General features: G+C 38.4%; 1 long non-coding RNA gene across 1 annotated transcript; it reads right to left on the bottom strand.

Annotated features, from left to right (window-relative positions):
- Positions 1–940: 940 nt before the first annotated feature.
- On the bottom strand, positions 941–2937 carry LOC134632275 (uncharacterized). Its single transcript, XR_010094490.1, has 3 exons — positions 2835–2937; positions 2420–2496; positions 941–1142 (listed from the first exon to the last, which is right to left on the bottom strand). It is a non-coding gene; the product is annotated as an uncharacterized LOC134632275 (long non-coding RNA).
- Positions 2938–14447: the final 11510 nt, after the last annotated feature.

The raw sequence follows: 14447 nt of genomic DNA, 5'->3' as shown, positions 1-14447 counted from the left end.
TCCATTAAAGTCTATCTGATCATTTCATACAGAAAGTTTGTTTTAAGAACATGACAAGACAATTACTCATGAGCACCCAACATTCACCATTTATTGTGCCATCTTAGTCATCTGAGAAACAGAAAAATCAGTGACGTAGCTCATCAGGCTCACAATCCATCAAAACTCAAAGGTTGCTCCCTGTGAAACAATAAATTTGAACTTGGTCTTGAGCCCAGTTTGGGTGAAGATGAAATTCTGACCAATACTCTAGGAGCAGTAGTGATTCTTGTGAAGTAACAACATAAAGTCTGCATTAATGTAATGTATCAACGGGACACTTGCTATTTTAGAAAAGTTATTCTTTACATTTACAAAATTTTTAAACTTCATTGTGCTCAGTCACACCTGTTAGCATAAAACTTGAAATATTAAAATAGTACAAAACCTTTGATAAGTGACAGTAAAGATCAGTTTATAACAACTAAGACATCAAACTCTTGTATTTGTCTTCGTTTACAATTGCAACAAATTCCACAGAACCAATATCTCTGAAAATGACTGCATGCTTCTGAAACATTTGATAATATGGATATTTCAGAAACATTAGTTTGAGTCTGCTCAATTGCAAAACAAAGGAAAAACTACTGACTTGCATGAGATAAGCATCTGCAAAGTCCAGCATTATATTGTTGTTCACATAAGTTTCTTAAACCATGAACAAATGAGTAATTGTCTAATCTGGAATGTAAAGTGTAGTCATTTAGTGACATACAAAAGTGAGAATGAGAACTTGCAAGAATAAAAAAACAAACAGTAAAATAAAAACTGTCCTTAACACTAAGGATCATACAATTACAGTTCTGCATGGCTTTCTGCAAGAGTCTGTTTCTTAGACCATGCACTAGTGAGATGCACTGCCTTCCACCAATGTTCATTAGGATGTTCTGAATGACTTCAAAGATGTCCTTAAGTTCCTTTGGATAGTGTATGTTGAGGGCAAAAAGAAGGCCCATCAGCATGGAAATGGCACTTGAGACATCCCTCAGATTAGACAGGATTACTGCCGCCTCAAGGACAACCAACACATCGATGTCTTCTTCTTTCACCATCGCAATGCCAACTTTCATCCTCTTAGAAAACGTGTCTTCAATACCTGTCGGCTATAAAAGGGTTCAAAGACAAAAAAAAAAAAAAAATTACACAATTACAATTACACAATATCCCGTGTGCTTAACAATTCATGTCTTTCCAAAGAAGAGCCATACTGATGCTTTGGATGATGGTGATTGGCTTTGGGTAACACTTATTAGTTGTTAAAGTTTTTTCAGAATGAGATATGCACCCCCATGTTACAAATCCATTTCTTGCTTTAAACAAAGACCATGTTCATAAATAACTGAGCATGTCTTCAATTGCAGAATTCAAACAAAATTTTCAATTTAAATGGTAAATGGCCTGTATTTGTATAGTGCTTTACTAGTCCCCTAAGGACTCCAAAGTGCTTTACACATTCAGTCATTCACACACATGGGTGGATGACTGAATCGTGACTCAAGAGTTGACAGTTCGTCTTATAATTGGAAGGTTGCCGGTTCGAGCCCTGGCTCCGACAGTTTCAGTCGTTGTGTCCTTGGGCAAGACACTTCACCTGTTGCCTACTGGTGGTGGTCAGAGGGCCCGGTGGTGCCAGTGTCCGGCAGCCTCGCCTCTGTCAGTGCGCCCCAGGGTGGCTGTGGCTACAATGTAGCTTGCCATCACCAGTGTGTGAATTTAAATCTACTTATGCTAAATATTGGCTGTGCTCTAAACCAAATCTGGCTGAGAATACATGAAATGTGCAAACTGCAGCTACACTACAGGATCAGATTATGGCTCCATAGACAATGCTTCTTTAATCAGTTTATTGATTAAAGTTTATTTTTTCCCCCTATATTAACAGCATGAAAAAAGAGCATATAGACATGGCTGAACAGGTTGCATAATTGGCACTGAATATCAACATCCACCTTTACCCAGCTGCCCAATGACTCTCGGCCAGTAACCTTTAATTGCTTACCCAGTCTACACAGTCTCTTTTCCAGGGTCCAGGACATTTCACCAAAGTATTGCCCCCCACAGCTGTAGCAGCCACTGCAGCCCCTTAAATATCCTAATATCTCTGCCATTACAATATACAATGTGAGAAATCAAACGTAAAGCTGAAGTGAACAGTACAGCAGCGAAATGTCAAAGACCCTGGTGAAGACATGAATAAACACAAGACACTAATAATATCAATGCTAGCTTGCCAGTTAGTTTCTCTGAAACCCAGACCAAATCCAGTGTCAAAGATCTTGTAATAATACATTTGGTGAGGAAAAAGTACACATGTACTTTTTAATTTAAAATCCACTGTGGTGCTGTCATTATTAAATTTACTAAAAGAAACAATGCTAACCTTCACAGTCTTGAAAGTGTGTGAGGGATCTTCCTTTAGAAAATGAGGTCCTCTGTCCTCTTCCTTTGTGTAGGGCTCTGGTCAAAGAAGTCAAAAAGAAAACAAAAACACTTTTTAAACAGTGTTTATGAAGCATGTAGACAGCTCCAAATTCACAGCTTTTTGATGCATAATTCCATCAATATATGATTATCATTGGAGATTTTGAATCAGGCTTATCAAGACATTCAAGTAGAATATGATATCCAACCTACCACCAATATACATAGATTCTGTAAAAGTTACCACACTAAATGTCCAGTTGTGAAATATGATGACAGACTTTACTTATCAGCTTTCTTTCAATGAGTTCATCAGTTGAACTGGATAACCTAAAACTTAAACAAAGGATTAGATTTCGCAGTTGAACACTTACATCATCTCCGAAGCATCTTATGAGCCTAGTTAGCCTTTCTATGCCGCTCTTGATTTTGTACAGCTCCACGAACCTCTCCATAATGGTCAAGCACAGCAAAAAGGAACCCTTTCAGGTCAACAGATGTAAGATGGGCAAATTCTGCTTCAACCTGAGCAATAGAAGAAGAGGGGTGGAGAGTACAGGCAGAATTAAAAAAAGATTCTTTGAGACCCAAATTTAAGCAAACAGTCATCTGAGGCCCATTAGAGAAAACACAAACACACAAAAGCAAACAAACAAAAAGATGCACTTTACCTGCCGTTCAGCAAACAAGGAAGTTCAGAGAACAATAAGCTCTGTCTTGAAATCTTTTAAAGTAGAATGATTGTGAAAATGACTTATGTGATGTAAAACTTTAGTAAACGTGCGATTAAAAGAACACTGAGTAAAAGGACAAGTAACAGTTTCCTTATTCCTCAGATGTTTACCTTGATGAGCAATACTGTTTTAGTCCAACTGCCTCATTAAAGTTACACAACAGGCTTTTTACATTAAAGCCAGCAAGTCCATTACATACTCCCTTTTTAGATCTGAAATACTGTGCAGATTCTGTGTATATGTAGTGGACAGCAATTTACCCCAAAGAGCGCAAAGTTTGCAAGTCCACATCATTTAAATTACAAAGTCAAATGTGATCATCTAGACCTGTGAAAATAAATTAATGACAAACTTGCAGTTATGGATGTTATTACAACCACAAGAACCTAAACAGTCTGCTCCATTGCTTTTGTTAATGAATCATTTGTTGGTAACACTTCTGAATATTTAGTTTATGCCACCTGCATGTGATCATCAATAGTGCCATATTACTTCTTAAGAAGTACCCTGACACTACAATCTTTATATCATTTGTTCTACAGAGCTATTAAATTACAATATAATCTGAGGTGTTTCCAGTATGACAAAATGCACAAATTGTAACTTACCATTTGACTCCACTGACAAAAATAAATCCCCAGCATCAAGTTTGGCTTCACAGACCTAAAATAAGTAAAATAAAAATATATGTTATAATTATATTGTTTTCGCCATTTATTCATGTTTGCTAATTTTCTGACATATAAACAATGTTAGTTTTGTTACAATACAGAGAATGCAGTTTAATTAAAAGGTAAATTATGCAAAAAAAAAAAAACTTCTGCAGTATACCATGCCAAAAATCAGTGTCTCTGATGCCAATTATTTTATCACTACAGCTCGTTTAGTATGGAAACTCACACAATCTAGTCATACTGATCACAAGAGTTCAAAAATAAGTCAAAATAGTGAACTGTTGTTAAGCATAAAGCATTTCAGGGTAACAAATAACTGCACAATATAATTAAAGCAAAAAATAAGCACACTGGAGGACTATCTGATAAAAACTAATATAATGCTGGTTTGTAGACCATATTTTGTCTCTGTCCTCAGTGCACTCTTGCAGCTTAGCATGCAGCAGTTAATAACACCTTAAGTGATTACATAGGGATAAACAGATGACAACAAGCATCCGAGTCCTGCCAAAAAGGTCTTTTTGAACCCAGCCAGTTATTGGAAATATTGCCAAAATGAACTTCCACCAAAATACAACAGCCTGTGAACTTGAAAGGAATTTACAAGTACAGAGACAATATGAAATAAGCTTTATTAATTAGCTGAGTTAGCTTGCTAATATCGCAACAGTGGTTGAGTGCACAACCTTAAAGCTAGCGGCACAATACTTGTGATTTGCTCAGCGCCACATTAAACCCATAAAAAAGGCCATATGTCAGTTTATTAGGTCAAGTTTGGTCATGACACACAAGCTGGACCTTGTCGGCTAAAGTTACATTAGCTAAAGCAAACATTTCGGTAAAAAAGAAAAACACACGTCATGCCATAAATTCAAAACATGTTCCAACTTTTGTAGCTCTCTTTCCTTATAGTTATAACCAATGTTACTCACCTTGAAAGCATATTCCAAAGAAGACGATTAGAAAACGTCCAAGTAAAGTGAGCATGTCGTTAACCGCCAATTCCCCATGATGCACCTCGGTAGCAGTCACGTGAGGCAGTTTTGAATCCTGCTGTGCTCAACTTACCCGCATTGTCAAGTTCACATAAGTTTCTGATTTAGCTGGACATGAGTTTTCAAGTTAGCTTTTTTTGGTGTAATTGGGACGTTTTTAACTTGTAATTCTATGTTATAACAACAACTTCAGTCATCTATCGTCAAACTGATATAGAATAATATGTTGAAATAACAAACAGCTAGAATTACATTTTACAGTGCACCCTCATGCTCTCATATGCAAATACTCAGCACTCACCCAACGTGGAGACAGACATAAATAGACACTGTACACACAATCACACTCCCCAAGCGTACTCTATACCCCAGGTCTAGGTACCCTTGCCCCTGGAGGGGGAAACTGCACCCAGACCCAGGTGGTGTTACCCTCTTCCCTGGGGTGGAGAGAAGCAGACTGCCCCGACTCTGCAGCAGCAGGGAGCCCCACATTCCAGACCCCAATCGGACAGCCAACTCCTCCTCCCAGCCCCCCCGCTCCAACAGGCAGCAGAAAACGGGGGTGTGTAAAGACTCCAAACCTCCCTCCGCCCGCTCATATGTAGTGTTGATGCATGTGTGTTCTAAGGTGCATTTTACACCCAGGAGGGCATGGAGCTACCTCCTTCTGTAATTTAGCATACCTCAGCCTTTTCTCACTCACTGTATTTCCCTTTCTTAAGACTTGCTTCTTGAAAGCCACTCTTCCACTGATGAAACTTCAGAACAACTAAAGGGTCAGATGTAGCTCTCAGATCCTGTGTCAGGTCTTTCCCTCTTTCTAAAATACTTGACTTTGACTTGACTTTTCATCTCTACTTGTCCAGTTTCCTCATATTTTTTTAAGGATACATTGCAATCTGAGGCCATGGTTCTCAGCCGGAAAAGTGTGGAGTGAGTTCCTGCCCCAAGTGGAAGAGTTCAAGTATCTCGGGGTCTTGTTCGCGAGTGATGGGAGAAGGGAGCTGGAGATCGACAGACGGATTGGTGCTGTGGCCGCAGTGCTGCGGACGCTGCACCGGTTCGTCGTGGTGAAGAGGGATCTGAGTGTAAAAGCGAACCTCTCAATTTACTGGTCGATCTACGTCCCTACCCTCACCTATGGCCACGAGCTGTGGGTAATGACCGAAAGAACGAGATCGCGGATACAAGCGGCGGAAATGAGCTTCCTCTGAAGGGTGGCTGGCCTCTCCCTTAGAGATAGGGTGAGAAGTTCAGCCATCCGGGAGGGGCTCAGAGTAGAGCCGCCTCTCCTCCACATTGAAAGGAGCCAGCTGAGGTGGTTCGGGCATCTGACAAGGATGCCTCCTGGGTGCCTCCTGGGTGAGGTGTTCCGGGCATGTCCCACCGGGAGGAGGCCCCGGGGCAGACCCAGGATACACTGGAGAGATTATATCTCTCTGCTGGCCTGGGAGTGCCTTGGTGTTCCCCCGGATAAGCTAGAGGAGGTGGCTGGGGAGAGGGAGGTCTGGGCTTCTCTGCTTAGGCTGCTGCCTAAGAAGATGGATGGATGGACATTGCACACCATGCCAAGATATTTGATACACAATTTTCTGCTAATAGCTCAGTGGTGCACAAATACTATTTTTAATGTCTTTCAAACTAAGTCTTTGGCATTTTTAATGGATTCATCTGAAAATGGAGTTTAAAATTGGTTCTTTGCTAATCTGTCATGTGTAGACACAAAACGGATCCATCCTTAAGTTAGATGCCTTCAGAAAGCCTGAAGCGATATTACTCAAGAGCACTTTAAAACATTAACCTCCTAGGACCTGGCGTTCACATATGTGGACATCACATTTTGGGTTATTTAGACCAAAATACTCAATTTTGCTCTACATGGGCCTGATATCCACTTACGAGGACGTTATACTGCTACTGTTCTATCAAAATTTTAAACGAATATCCTCATATGTGGCTCTTATTTTTCTTAAAAACAAAAATAAGGTAAAAAAAAATCTGGTAATTCTTTGTTTTTATATTCATCGGGCCCCAGTATGCCCAAATATCAAAGAGAAATTAAAAATGCATGACGTGGAAGAGTTCGGGTCTTAGGAGGTTAAAGAGCGTCTGTAACATATAAAGAAGAGACAGATGGCTCAAGTTTTCCAGCTAAATTTTGGGTTATTTAAAGATTAGATGAGTTTAAGTGTAAACTATAGGTCGTTTTCAGTGTTCTGGTACCATCTGGACTATATTGGATTGGTGGTAAACTGTGGTGTCAAGAGTCAAGGGGATCAGTTTTTAACCTAATGATGCTATTTATTTATATATTTGTTCATTAATTTATTCATTAATTAAATTCCACCTTTATATTAGAAATTCTTCTGTTTAGTTATTGAAAAGCAACCATGATAGCTCATGTCTCATCTGTTTATAGAATGCAGTTGGCTGTAACCTCTACTCTACCGAATCTCACATTACAAATTATTTTGTGACTTATTTCTGAGCGAGTCAGCGTCTTTCTCAAAATTGTATATATAATCAGGCAATGCAACATCTGAAAAAGCTATGATGTCATGCTACTTAGGCATGTTAATTAAGATGTAAATGGAATTAAATGATATTATACTCAATGATATCCAGTATTTGAAAAATGCCCCTTCTCTGCCCTTCAGTGCTCTCTCTGTCAAAGACTGTCAGGCTGCAGTTCCATTAGACTCCAACCAGGCCCAGATGAAGAATGAGCTCTTTGCTGTGCACTGACCACAGCCCAGTCAGAGCCACTGAAGTGTCCTATTCATCATTTGCTCAGGGATAGACACATAGTTTTTTTTGGAGATTTCCCCACAGAAATACTCAGTCACGTCTGAAAAGTGAATTTCACCAGTATCTGTCTGCTGCTTTGTTTGCCTCCAACCATTATTTGGTTTGTCCCAGTCTAGTGAGCACCTTTTGACACCCCCCAAGCCTCTCAGTTAGTTTGTTTTTGCTCTCCTTACTTTTCTGTCTAGGTCATTTATTGACATTTTCTATGAAATAGTCACGAAAATGCAGTGTATTTGTTTGTGTACAAATTGTGCTCTCTTTTGTCATTAGAATCAGAAAAACTTCAGAACTGACCTATTTTATTTTGAATAATGCTTTATGTTTATACCAGATATGTTTTTCAGATTTATCTAAGGGGAGTGCGTATCCTGCTACCAATGAAAACCAAGTGGCAACAGCTGTTTTTGACCAAAACCATGACAATAAAATGTGGCATTTTCTATGAGGATTGAAATTTTTTTTAATGACACCATCAATACATGTATGTATCACACTTATGCAATTTATTACAACATCAGGGTGTTGCTAAAGTCAGTAAGCTTAATGCTTTGGAGACCTTGAATGTATGCATGTACACGGTGTCAGCAGAAGGTGTTTTGGTCACAGGTACTTCCTGTGATCAGGTGTCTTTGACCTGTTGCTCAATAAGCTAAATGCCTAGGCCTCGTGAGAGGATCTTTATGTCCAGAGACAGTGGCCAGGATAAAATGCACTTTACTCCTCACTAATTTAATCCTGCTGAGAGCTGTTGTCACGCAGCATTTCAGTTACTCATGAGAAAAGGCCAAGGGAGAAGGTCAATTTACTGAAGGGGAGGCTGCATTGATTTTTAAAATGTTACTTTTAAATAGTAATGCATTTTGACCAGCCCCTAAATAAAACTTCAGAGTTCATGTCATGTTGTCTACTGTGTATTAGCAAGAGGCCAAACTACTCGTGGATCATGTTGGTGAGATCTGTAAATTTTAAGCTAGAGAGCAAAGTCCTACAATGTGGACACTCTCTGTTACTTCCCGTGGACTTTTGGGGGAACATAAAGAGCCTGTATCTCATTGTGGCGGCTGTTACTCAAGTGGATCGATCCCCAGCTCCTCTAGTCAATGTATCAATGTTTCCTTGAGCAAGATACCAAATCCTGAGTCGCCCCGGATCCATCCGTTGGAGGGAATGTGCATATGAATGTTACGTAAAAAGGGATTAAGTATAGATAAAAGAGTTGTGATTGGGTGCATGACGATATAGAAAGTGCTTTGAGTGCTCAAATTTAGTAGAAAGGTGCTCTGTAAGTACTGATCCATTTATGAAAAAGTCTAAGACTAAAAGAAACATCAATCAATTTATGATATACAACTTGAAGTCATAATCATTCTAATCAAATTCAGCACATGCAGACCTTTGATGGATCTTCTGTGCAATCTCATAATGTTCTTTTTTGATCTCATTTTCTGTGGGTTTGTATCAGCACACTTGCTAAAATGCATGTGTTTATGCACATCCTGAATCACTTAAAGACAAATCATAAACACCTTGATGCCAGACCTTTGGTGTCTAATAAAAGCTAAAATCTATCTTAGGTAAGACTTAATCACAGCATTAATCTGTCAGATAATGTGAACAAAGCAGGTAAACAGCCCTGAAGGTGCCAAACTCAAAATATCTCATTTTCATCATTTTCACACACAAAAAAATCCTGACTATCAGGGTCTCATTTTAGAGCGCTATAAATATTAAAAAAATTAATTTCATACTTTGGTTAATCCCACCTGGAAGGGTTTGCTCTGTGTGAAATAATGGTAAGAGCCCAGGGGTCCCATTAGGCTTCTCACTAATCCCAATAAATCCACTTGCCACTGCAGCACAGTCCAACTTTACTTGTTTTGCCTCTAAATAACAGTGACAGCTTCACCACCAAGACATTTGTTCTTGATGCCTCATGCCTTGTCCAACCTGTCACCCATGAAGGTGATTAACTGGATTGATTGCACAATTTTTGACATGAAGAGTAAATGAGACGTGGCGTGTCTCCTCTCACTGAATGACAGTCCATGAAGCAGGTGATAAGAAGAGCCAAAGAGTCATTTCTAACAGTGCTGTCTTATATCTGACACCAGACTAGACACCTCGCAGCAGTTGGCTATAGTCACCATATCAGTCAAAACTATCCCAGCTTAATCACAAAATGCTTTTTTTCTGCAAGAATAAATTCAACAAAACCCTTTTTTTAATGCCAGGCTGTCAATGTTTTTTTTGTTGTTGTTTTTTGTCTCCAAGTGATTTTTGACATGCTGTGCCAAGCATAACAAGAACTAAACAAAGTGTCTAAATGCTTCAAGATTTGCATTTTTCATTCTTGCTGCTATACAATTCCTTGACGCAAGAGGTTATGGATTTCACTGTGGGGAATTAGGAGATTTACATTATTCTCCACAAATGCAAATCTTTATAATATGACAGTTTAATCTTCTCAGAGAACTATCCAACAAGATTAAAGACGAAACTTAGATCATTCAGCGTTTCTCTAGGTTGTTGCCCCTTAGTCATTCTTACAGCCAATTACTGAGGTATCTTCCCTGTTGTTAATAGTTACCCTATTTAGACATATTTTCCATCAGTATTAACTATTAAATGCTTTTATAATTCCACCAAGTTGTATTTAAATAAATCCATAAATTTGCATGGATATATGGTTATAAAGGCTCTGTAAGAACATGCACCTTAATAGGGCGAAGAACTTGCTTTACTTGGCAAGTCATGCGAGTATGCTAGAACGTGCTTGTGAAACTTTTTTTTAGAAAGTTGTTCACACTTAAATCCATGAAAGTGGACATGAATGCAACCAAGCATCTGATAGATGTCAAATTGATTCTGCCAGAGGCCCTAAAGATACATAGGCACAGTCATTGACCGGAGGATCAAGAGATCCTGGAACAGATAGCATGTCCCCAACAGGGCCCCAAACATCATGGAGACAGGCTCAGATTACATTACATGTCACATAAGCAACTGAGACGGACTTAATCCACAGAAGAACTGTGGCAACTTCTTCAAGACTTAAAGATAATTGAGAATGTGTGCAAGTGTGCTTTAGAGAATTGATTTGATTGATTCTGTTCCTTGTTTTTGTTGCACTCTGTAATAATTTTTTAAACTGCTTTTACACTTTACTTTTAGTGCCTTTTGCTCTCTTTCATTGCTCCCCTGTTATTTTCTGAATTGTCATTTCTTCAGTTTTCAAGGAATAGCAGTAATAATAAAAATTACACTAATTCAAGCATGTAATACAGTCCTAAGTACAGACATATTAGAAATCAGTCGTTTGGTAACATAGTTTGAAAGTGTGGCAGATTTTCTGGTCTTTCTCTTTTAAAGCTGCACAAAATTGAACTCACTTTCATATTCCATACATATTAGAGGAGCCGACACATAACTTATTTAGAAATGACTAAATGATTAGCGGTCAGCACAAGATATCGATCACTCCTAAAGCCCCGAAAGCAATGAAGCAATGTGTTTCACTGCAGCTTGCTTACAATGGTCACTCAAATCTGCAGCATCAATCTAGAGCTGGGAGGTTAGAGTTTTCTTTTGTGTGATTTGCACATTTGCAAGAGAAGGCAGTAGCATGATATGTCAATTTTAAAATTGAGAAGTTTTTTTTATTTACAGTAGATGATAATTGTGTTGATACAACATTTCTATTATTTTGCAGTACCATATAATTGTGTGGATGCCCTCAAGGGCTTCCACACTATTGAGTTCCTGTTTCTCTTTATTGTGTGGATGCTTTTTGCATCCACACTATTGAGTTCCTGTTTCTCTTTATTCTTTATTGTGTGGATGCTGGAAGCATCCACACTATTGAGATCCTGTTTCTCTTTATTCTTTATCTTTACTTTATTCTGGTTGCTTCCAGTTTTTTTGGCACTTAACTACTCCCTCAGTTTTCAGCTGATTTTCTCAGTTCAAACTCTAAACTGTTCTGCTCTTTCTGCTAATTCCTGCTATGACTTTTGGTGTTTATTACTATTATACTTTTTAAAATATTACACTTTTTTCCTTTAATTTGTCCCATTGAAATGAATGGAAAACTTCCACAATTCTGCTAAAACTTGCTTGGTTTTGAAACTTAACTGCTTCCTCATACTTTCACCTAGAAACTCCATTCAAACTTTAAAATGTTCTCAGATTATTGGGCTATTCCTGTGTGATTCAGCTTTTCCAGATCTTCTACCGTTTTAATTTTATACCTCTTTAAGTTTTCAGTTCCAAAATTGTGATTTTTCAGAAAATACATGCGTTGCTATGGTTGCTATGCAATTAACTCAGAGTGAGTGCTGGTCTGTTCTGAATTTTCGCTTCATGTCCGAACAACTTCTTGCTACTCGCTCAATTTCCACTCAACCCCCACAAATTATACATCAAAACGTAGGTATTTTTGCTGGCTTTCAGACAATGTTACTATCTTTATTGTGAGATTTACCGTTTTTTCGCAATTTGCCTCGAAGTGACACATGTTCTGGTTACTTCCCATTCAAAGTCAATAGGGAGGTTTTGAAATTCACAGCTGAAATTCTGTAACGGGAGGCATTTTAAAATCGCCATATCTCCTTAATAAAGCAAAGTTAGGACATGAGGCTTGTGCCAATATATCTTCAGACACTCCTGACACTCACAGTGGAAGCAGTTTTTTCATTCATCTTACCGTTGAGCCATAAATTACGTTTGTTTGAGGGGTGGAAATCTGTCCTCCTCTCAGTTCTCACACTCTGAAAATGAAGCCGTTTCTTCTCTCGTCATATCTCCGCGACGGAGGTACAAAGAGCTATGAAAATCGCAGTCAAAATACACCAAAGTCCGCTGATTCACCCAGTACAAGAATTATGCTGCTAGCCCTCCTAGTTTTTGAGTTACACGACGTTTTGTAACTCCAAAGAACGGCGCTTTTCGCCTCTCACCGCGATCTATTTTCTGACTGCTCATGTCTTTGTTTTTCAGCCGCCTGCTCCCTTGCCAGGTGGCGCAATCAGTAATGACACGGCTCTTCAGCTCAAAGGTCGTCGGTTCAATCCCACCTTGGTCAAAATTTGTTTTTTCACTACAAATTTATACACTATCACAGACCTGTCATTTATATTGATCATTTATTACAATTCTGCAAAGTTTTATAATTTTAGCAGCTTTTCTAATATGGACCGAAATACATACAAGTACCCAGCCTAATCAAGCAGACAGAGGCAGTAGCTCTGATTGGTGAATTTGAGCAGAATCAGGTTGTTCTTTCATTTCATTTCTTTATTTATTTCACACATGGTTCATCGTGTTTCTTTTTCTACATACAGAACCTTCTGCCTCTTTTCAGCAGAAATTCTGCTCATTCACCTCTTTTCAGCGCGACAGTCTGCTTCTTTGTCTCTTTTCTGCAGAAATTCTGCTGATTCATCTCTTTTCTGCTCATTTCAGCCTTTTCACCTTTTTCAATGCTTTCATCTTTTTCAAATCATAGAGTTAAAATCAAAATATAGTATTTTTACCAAAGCATTGTATTTGTACGGAGTACAGTATTTCTGCCAAATCATAGAATTACTGCAATTTCATAGTATTTGTACTGAAACATAGTATTTCTGCCAAATCATAGTATTACTGCTATTTCATAGTATTTGAGTGAAATTACAGTGTTTCTGCAAAAACATTGTATTTCTGCTACTGTATTTCCGCTGTATTACGTAGTGGCAAAGTAGGAGGCTGACTGTTACTAAGTGCATCAGTGTACATAGGTCATCTCTTGTGTTGGAGTGCCCTCTTGTGGCACCTTTTGGGTAGTGCCTTAGTAAACGTGAACACTGCACAGTGGTATCAGACTGGTTTGTAGTGGAGGAATTTGTTGCCAGTTTCTTTCATCTTTAATCCGTATTCATGTTGTAATGTAGTAACTTTTGTGGCACAAATACCACAATATGGCAGAAATACTATGTTTTGGCACAAATACTTTGATTTGGTAAACTTTAGCTTCCTCACCACTTTTTAGCAAAATTTTCATTTTTCTCACCCCTTTTCAGCACAAATTCCAGGTGTTTTTGGCTGTTTTCAGAAAAAAAAAATTATTTTCAGCAGAAACTCTGCTGATTCACCTCTTTTCTGCAAAATTGTCAGCCTTTTCACCTCTCATCAGCACAATTCTAAGCCGCTTCTGCTCATTTCAGCGGCATTATCAGTCTCTCCACCTCTTCTTTGTGTGAATATGTTTAGCTCAGTGAGATGAGTAGCTGCCTTTGGACTAGGAGGGCCAGGTTCAAATCCTGCTCAGGACAGCTTTTTTTTTTTCCACCACCATGCAACTTTTTGGAACTTTTCAGCTTTTCAGCAGACAGCTTCAGCGTTCCAGCATCCACACAGCATTTTCGCAGGAAATGCAAATTTTCTAGTCTTTACTTTATTCTAGTTGCTCCGTAAACTTTTGGCACTTAACTACTTCCACAATTTTCAGCCGATTTTCACCGTTCAAATTTTAAACTATTCTGCTATTTCTGCTAATGTGCGCTATATCTTTTGGTATTTTTTGCTATTATACTTTTTAAAATATTAAGCTTTTTATACTTTTTTTTTGTCCCATTGAAATGAATGGGAAACTTCTGCAATTCTGCTAAAATTTGCTTGTTTTTGAAACTTAACTACTTCCTCATATTTACACGTAGAACAACCATTCAAAATTTAAAATGTTCTCAAATTATTGGGCTATTCAGGTATAAGTCAGCTTTTTCAAATCTTTTACCGTTTTA

Source organism: Pelmatolapia mariae, linkage group LG7, assembly GCF_036321145.2.
Source record: "Pelmatolapia mariae isolate MD_Pm_ZW linkage group LG7, Pm_UMD_F_2, whole genome shotgun sequence".
Lineage (NCBI taxonomy): Eukaryota > Metazoa > Chordata > Actinopteri > Cichliformes > Cichlidae > Pelmatolapia > Pelmatolapia mariae.
Note: the sequence above shows the minus strand (reverse complement) of the source record. Positions and strands in the feature narration are given on the sequence as shown.